The 8,377-nt window shown below is 43.6% G+C and overlaps 1 pseudogene; it reads left to right on the top strand.

Moving 5' to 3' along the window:
- Nucleotides 1-7,125: 7,125 nt before the first annotated feature.
- LOC149168034 (uncharacterized) lies at nucleotides 7,126-7,946 on the top strand (annotated as a pseudogene).
- The last annotated feature ends 431 nt before the right edge of the window (nucleotides 7,947-8,377 follow it).

Consider the following 8,377-nt stretch of genomic DNA (forward strand, 5'->3'; position numbering starts at 1 on the left):
ACATAGGTCACGAGGTCGCGTCATCCACATGCAAACATCGATGCGACTATGCGATCTTTGCGACCATACAGGTCGCACAGGTCACATGGTCGCACCTTCCTCTCCCATCCATGGACGCGACCATGTGACCTTTATGACTTTGCGACCATCCAGGTCGCATGGTCGCATTGGTCGCAAGGTCGCACCCCCGTCTCCCATCCATGGACGCGACCATGTGACCATCGTGACCTTGCGACCTACCAAGTCGCATGGTCGCATTGGTCGCACGCCAGTCCCATGCGACCTCACACGTGCGACCAAAACTATATATAAGAGGTCGCTCCAGCCTCATTTTGTAACCGCTTCCTAGGTCGCACGAAGAGCTAGGAGATTCTTCGACTAGGTTTCGCGCATGCGGCTATCTCCGGGTAAGTAACCGTCACCTTCTAGCAATCATTATTTTCTTCCAAGTGTCATTATCTGCATTTCCCGACCTCTAGCATCCCCTCACCCTAGGGTTTTAACTCCTTTACTTGGTCTTTTCTTCATCTTTTGCCCAGAACAGTTGCCCTGGCTACTCTCTCCCTGCCTGGTCTCAAGCATCGCCCTTGCTTAAACCTAGACCCCCTGTTTCATCTATATGCCTGAATTTACTCACCTAAGAGGGACCCTAACCTCCTAAGGCCATTTCTGTATCTTCCCTGATCTTCGTTCAACCTCACGCCACAATAACCTTTTCCTCGCGACCCCGTCGGGTTGCGACTTGCGACCAGTCCCCCTATCCCGCGACTTTACAACCCTGGGCGATCCGCGACTCATGGTGCAAGTTGCTTAGTCACACTCCTTAGCCTGTGACCTTGCGACCTATCCCCCTTGCGACTCACCTTGCACCTACTACAATCTCTTTTTTTCCGCAAGTTTTATTTAATTTTCATGTCATCTCTCATCGTGGGACTGTGTTTTTAACATGCCAGGTGATGTAGATCTAGAGTGAATTTCCATTTCTTATTTTGAAGACAAGATGGCTCCCCCTACCGCTAAAGCTGCTCACGGGGCCTCAAGAAGCGGGTCGTGGGAGGATGACCCAGAAGAGGAGCCACCTATCTTCGAGGATACTACCTGTAACATCAGCAAAACCACAAGGCTCTCCTGGTATAGCATTTATGAAGAGTTTGCAAATCCAGACATCCTAGAGACACAAGAGGATTTTCAAGTTTACCTCCATGTCAAAAGATCGAGGTTACACAAGGTGGCAGCACACCCCTAGTCTTCCCTTGCTCGGAAACCATTGAATGGATCTTGCAATGCACAGACACAGAGTCCTGGTTGATCAGAGGCCACGATGGAGAACCCATAGCCGTTATCTCCCTGGCAAACATCAGTGCTTACTACAGACTCCCTGAGAAACAAGAGGTCTTCAATATCAAGTGGCTCATCGGGTTCTCGACTCCAACAAAAGACATCCTCAAGGAATGGTGGCAAGACCCTGCAAAGTTCCGAGTCAGGACAAATCAAGCTTACAAGACAGAGGGATTGTGAAAAGTGTATCAGTTAATTGCTGCAATGATGTGTCGGTTGTATGGCAAGCCAGACTGTGACATTTTCTATGGCACCTGGGTTCCCCTCATGTACATCATTGCCACCCGAGGGACCATTTTTAATTGGGCAAGCATCTTGTGCTCATCATTGAAAACAAACATAATGGCTGCCAAGATCCCACAACCATAATAGCCTCCAGAATTCTATATGTCATCATACCTCCTCAATGTTGTTTGCTCGAGATGCTACTTCGAAAACTGGAGTTGCAACTGGGACTCGTCGGTAGCCAACCCCGTGCATAGCCATTATAAAGTTTTTTGGGACACAAGTTACAGAGGCATGCTAGATATAATCTTCGAAACTTTCATCAGTCCATTGTACCAACTACTTTTTGGTGAGGAACCACCATGCATGTCTAAGAGGGCCATGAAGACACTCGTCAAGGTAGCACATTGGTTCCCCATTGAAGAGGGGACGTTCATTAGGGTGTTCGGTACCCATAAGCCTCCACATGCCCTACCCAGGTTTGCCACAGATAGGACACTCCTGCGAGAGGTCTGCTACCAGATGACGCAAGGGTTTTCAAAGATATTGAACAAAGGCAAAAAGAAACCTTGGCCCGCCTTCCCCCTCACCATCGGGGCGTACGTGGTAGAAAATTTCAAACAAGTAGAGGCAGAGGCCGATGCGCTAAAAGGAAGCCTTTTCGTAACGCTCAACTACCGAACTTATGATCTGGAGAAGATAGTAGCCGCCCATTGCAAGAAGGCAAAATTCAATTGGTCATATTCTCATACCCAAAAGGACATTGAAGACAGGGTTAGGAACTGGTATAATGCTACAAGGAAATTCAGCCCAAGCGAAGAATAGGTTGCAGAGGATGAGCCCCAAGACGATTCCTAGGAAGATATAAGCCTCAAAGAAAGAGCTTCCGCCATAAATAAAAAGCAGCTTGAAGCACCAACAGGCACTGGGGAAGCTGAGCAGCGCAAAGGGAAGGAGGTTGAAGACCCCGTGAGTGACAACGAGGAGGAGGATGCAACATTGGAAAAAAGAAATGCCAGCTTGGCAAGAAAAAAGTGAGAGCTCAAGAGGCAAAGGGAGCTGGAGAGCAAACAACCTCCAGATTCCAGCAACCAGAGCCAGAACAAGAAAAGGAGAAGGCAGGAGGAACAAGAGAAGGAGAAACAGTTGCGAGAAAAGCAATGGGAACAAGAAGAGGCAGAGAAGAAAAGGCAGGAAGAAGAGAGGAAAAAGCAGGAGGAAGAAGAGAGAAAAAAGCAGGAAGAGGAAGAGCAGAAAAAACGGGAAGAAGAAGCCGAGAAGAGAAGGCAAGAAGAAAACAAGAGGTTGGAACAAGAGCTGAAGAACATGGAAGATGAACTAGAGAGGCAATGGGCATTAGCAGAGGAAGAAAAAAGGCAATGGGAAGAAGAGCTTAGGAGGGATAAGGAAAAGGAAGTCAGAGAGAGCGAACAAGGGGAGACCAGCAAAACAGCTGACTTCGGCACGGGACAAAGCGAGCTTCCTCCATTAGACATACCCCCTACTACTCCCCTCACTGGCAGACATCTTCCACTCCAAGAGTTGGGCATCGCAGAGGATCAAGACGAGGAGGTCCTAGATCTCACTAGACTCACTTTCGATGAGATAAACCTCAAGATCGTACAAGAAAGGAAGAATTTTTGTAGCAGGAACCCAGCCGAGCCTCTGTCAGTGACCATGGCCAAAGATATTGTGCCTAATATTACAGCAAACCCTCAAATGATCACCTTGGCCGGGACGGCTTTCGTGGCTGCCACAGAACACAATGTGGCTAGGATGAGAAAACAAATTGCGGATTTGCAGAACAGGCTTTACACATCCGAACAGAGGGCCACCATGGCAGAACAGGAGAAGAAGAAGATGGAGGAAGAGAACGCGACACTCCGCTTAGTACACACAAGCACAACAGAGTTCCAAGCAGCCATTGAGGTGGAAACAGAGACTCTAGGGGAAGCCATGACAGTAGTTTACGAGGAGATGTCTAAACTACACCACACAGTAGCCCCCATCGTGGCCATCTAGGCTCACACAAAAGAAAGAGTAGCCATGCTTAAAGAGGTTATGACTACTTTGGATAGGATACACAAATGGTCCATTAAGTACCCTGGGGCCCCGACGGTGGTCCCTAAGAAAGACTGGATCACCATGCAAAATACTAAGGTCCAGCTCCGCATCAAAGTTCAGTCCAAAGACAAATTAGCCAAAGATGTGGAAAGAGTACTGGCATCCTACAAGCATCTTTTTAGCGGCTTGGAATCAGTAATCCAATTACATGGAGTGCCCTCGATAGGAGAGGTCGGGCAGGTCAGGAAGCAGGAAGAGATCACCAAGGAAGTACAGGCATTCATAGAGACGTTTAAAGAAGCAGCCCATATGAAGGACATGTTGATTACCAAAGAAAACATCACATGTTATGTGGTAGAACCAGTGAGGATCTACACCAAGCTGGTAACCTTGAATAATCAGGTGCATGCCAAATGAAGCACTCTCATTCCCGATGCCCTCGAGTGCCTACACCGACATGACGAAGACCAGCCACAGATCACGCCCATTGCAGCAGAATATAACCTGTGGCACACATATTTGACAGAACAGCTCGGGCTTGATGTTCCAGAACTTGCCATTATTAAATTAGTGAATTAGATTGATAGTAATTTCGTGACATTTTGTCTATAGTAGCATAGAACACCTTGTGAATATGAAAGGTCATGTAGAATACTAAAAGTCATGTTGTGAATACGAAAGGTCATGAGGTAGTCCAAGAGTCAAGGGTAGACCAAGAGTCGCTCTTACCCCATAAATATACCCTCATGCCTCATTTGTAAGGAACTTTTTGCTGAGGACTTTTTTGGAGATATACATTGCTTGAGAGAATTTATGTCCTTTTAATATATGCAAGGAGTGATTGTAAGCTTCTACTATTGGATTCTTCAAATGTTTTATGTGCTAATGCCATGAGTATTTTCCTTCACTTGATGGATCAATTGTTCCTGAAAGCTATTTGATTTGTGGTCTGCTCACATGTTGTCTCATACTCCAAACTTTATGTTGCTTCGTATGAATGGTATTTGTTTCGCTAACTCTATACTCGTGCCAGTGAACTATTTCTTTGGTGTTGGTATAATCTGTTTTGACCGCACAAGTTATGTATGTTTATAAATGTTTGATCGTTGTGAACTGATTTACAATTATTAAGCATTTTATCTTAGAATACATGAGTCTTATCTAGAGTCTGCTAACAGTAACTTTACATAAGGTTTATGTCGTTTATGGTTTGGCTATTCATGGTATATGCAACATAGGATATTTGTCAATTATTTCCTTGTATTTATTTGAGGTTCATGCTTTCAATTGAGTCTACATTTCACCTTTGTCCAAAGCAAACTCTACAAAACTAAACAGCAACCGGGCCTACATACCGGAAGGGATCCCTACCACAAACGGTGCAGGTTCTAGTTGGGAGCCTACACCAGGGAGATCCCCTTGACTGTTGGCAGAAGGTTCGAGTCCATCGACAGAATCATAGGACCCTAACATCCCCATGAAGTGTAATGTATGCCAAACTAAATTGTACTCTAAATATATCAAAGTAGTATTTTTGTTGTTTCCCAATGATTTTCATGTAGTGTTTGTATATATTAAAAAACAAGACCAAAAACAAAACAAAAAAAATATCAAAATAGGTATGAGTCAAACATATGATCCGAATGGAAAGTGGCAGTCTCTCATGGTATTCATTTACCCATGGTATTTATCCACCCATAAAATTGGTATTCATCTACCCATGGTATTTATCCACTCATGAAATTTACCCGTAGTATTGTAACTAAAAAAAGTTATAAGTAAACAACATTTTGTAAAAAGAAAGATTAATCCTCCACAATATAGTTATTGGTTTGCTTTTCAAATTAATAAATTATCTCTTGCATTCAATGTGGATTCTTTTGATATTTTTGTGATTAATTTTTTTTTTGCAGATGCATATGCTCCTCTACTCCTCTCAACAATATTCAACAATTCATTCATGGGTCCAGATCTTAGTCCCCAGTACCAAAGCTAGTTTATGGCTCCATGGAAATCAAGATTTTAAAGGTTTCCAATAAAAGTTTTCAGTTCATAATCCTTCATTCTAGATTGAAGAAAACCCTAGGACATCAACCCAACTGTAAAAACTGAGAAGTAGCCACCACTAAGAAACAGAGGGATTGAAGAAAACCCTAAGACCTCAACCCAACCGTAAACGCTGAGATGTAGCCACCACTAAGAAACAGAAAGTTGTGGTTCAAGGCCCTGCACCGCCTCAGTCCGTGATTGCCTCCACAGCAAATCTGTCGAAAGAAATTTTGTTTAAAGAAAAGAAAAAGTCGAAAGGAAGACTCTCAAGCATTTGATCTTCATCGTGTTGGATACGGCACATTTTTTTCCACTTCTCAAGGGTCGTCATATCCATTTATGTCTCCACAGTTTACTCTAGTTTTATCACTACATATATCAAACGAGAACATCATGATCCGAATTAAATTTCAACCCGACCTTTTGGAATCGAGCCCACAAATTCTCAGAGACTTGGGAAACTTTATGTAGATAGCGAAGATGGTGGAGAAAGTCATCGCAGAGACAACCATGTTGCATCAGATCTGAAGTTGTTTTCCATGGACGTGATTCTGGTGACAAGTGCCGGAGTATGTTTGATATTCCTGAGGCCTCAAATTTTACGACACTCTTCTCGTATTGGTGAAATATTTCAATGTGGCTATGATTCTGTCTATAGGTTTTGTCCACGTAATGTCGGAAGCCTTTCACGCTCTAGAAAGTGACTGCCTGATAGAATCATGGCCATGGCTGGGTTGATCCTGTATTTTGGCCGCCAAACATGGAAAAATCCAGGCTGATTGAGGGGGCCTTTAGTGACGACAATGTGATGAACCATTTGTCTCAGATCTTCAGGATGGGGCTGAATTCAGGTTTCTGCAATGGCGGTCCTATTATTTTCAATGGCCCTTTTGACGGGGTTCTCGCCATTATGCTTAGCCGAGATCCGGTACTCGAAGATCCTATCCGACGACCAGTCAATCATCCTCTTCGACGAATTCGAATTCACGCTCAGAGGTCGCCTGGAAATCTATGTGAACAATCCCTCTTACAAGAACCTGAAGGGGACAAAGATCAACCCCATTTACATGAGTTTCTTCCTGGGCTTACGTCCTGCAAGATCTAGAGCATGACAATGTCCACTATGTAATCGAGACTAAGCGTCCCAGGATTTGGATTTCGAACCAAACCAATATACTCTGGTCTTTCTCAATTGCATACCCGATGTTGTGGTTTCAATAGATGAACAGACTGGTAGGTATAATCTCGAGGGACTTCCTGATAGCTCCAGGGATTATCTTTCAGCCGATGAAACCCTTCTGTTGAACCTGTATTTTTCGTTGTCTTTGATATATATTATGCTAGCTGGGGTTTGGATCTTTGTGGTCGTGAGAAACCGCCTGACGGCCTACCAGATCTAGGTATATACGATTGCACTAGTTTGCCTGAAAGCCACAAGTCTTCATTAAGATGACTGAAACAGTCCATGGATGGGATGTTCTGTTTTATATTTTCGGTTTTTTTAAGGGAATTTTGCCTTTTACCATGATTGTCTTAATTGTCACTTGCTGGCCATTTGCAACTGTCGAGATCGGAAATACCCGGGGCCATGTCTTGCAATATAGTCACTATATTCCATCACCTCTCCTAGAATGCACATTATGTCCTTGTGTTATCACAGGGGTTGTCGAGCAGATGTAAATGAGGCATTAGTCATACTCCTTCCTTCGAACATAACTATTTTTACTCTTGATTTCTCGAGTTCAGGTATGTGAACCCTAGTTGGATTAAGAAAGATGACCTCAAAGTTGTTGTTTCCAATCTTCGAAATACAACAGTTGTTTCTTGCATTGGACTTTGGGGACGATCAATGGGAGCAGCGATAATAAGCCTTCTATATGGAGCAGAGGATCCATCAATTGTTGGGATTGCATTGGATAGTCTTTTTTCTCTTTCGTTCCATCTAGTTGGTTGATATTTATAAAATTCGGCTTCCCAAGTTCCACGTCAAAGTAGTTGTCCAGTACATGCGACGTGTAATCCTCGAGCTCATGGAGCTCAAGGCTATGCAGATTTCTCAAAAAACATTCATCCCAGCACTATTTGGACATGCAGCTGAGAATGTATTCATCCATCCACACCATTTTGACACCATCTTCAAATTATATACGAGGGACAAGAATCTTGTAAAGTTTGAGCGTGATTGGCAAAGACCACCATCTTCGGCTGAGAAGAAAGTCACCATTTTGACGCCATCTTCAAATTATATACGAGGGACAAGAATTTTGTAAAGTTTGAGCGTGATTGGCAAAGACCACCATCTTCGGCTGAGAAGAAAGTGACAACTCCTATTTCAAGGCCATCTTCGACTTTTGCATGTGTCTCATATCCTGGTATTCTTGTAATATAGTGCCTGCTGCAAGAGAACCTGTGGTCGTAATGTAACATACTCTATCATCTTACACAGCATCCCTCCGTGTTGCTAGTATAGGATTTTATTATGCCTTTGCATCATCATTGAAATACAACAATAGTTTTGCAAACACATATCATTTGAAATGGGTTGTTGTGGGACAGGTTTTAGTGAGAATTTACAAAGATAAAGCACCTGATTTCTACCCGGAAAACTCGCAAGCTAATTATCTCAAGGTCCATGTGCTAGGCCATGATCTATTAGTTTTACAATCGCTGACAAGCATTACAAGGTATCTCTATCTTCAAA

The sequence above is a fragment of the Pinus tabuliformis genome, chromosome 5_1, assembly GCF_031772625.1.
Source record: "Pinus tabuliformis cultivar Carrire ecotype Pingquan chromosome 5_1, CPIR1, whole genome shotgun sequence".
Classification (NCBI taxonomy): Eukaryota; Viridiplantae; Streptophyta; class Pinopsida; order Pinales; family Pinaceae; genus Pinus; species Pinus tabuliformis.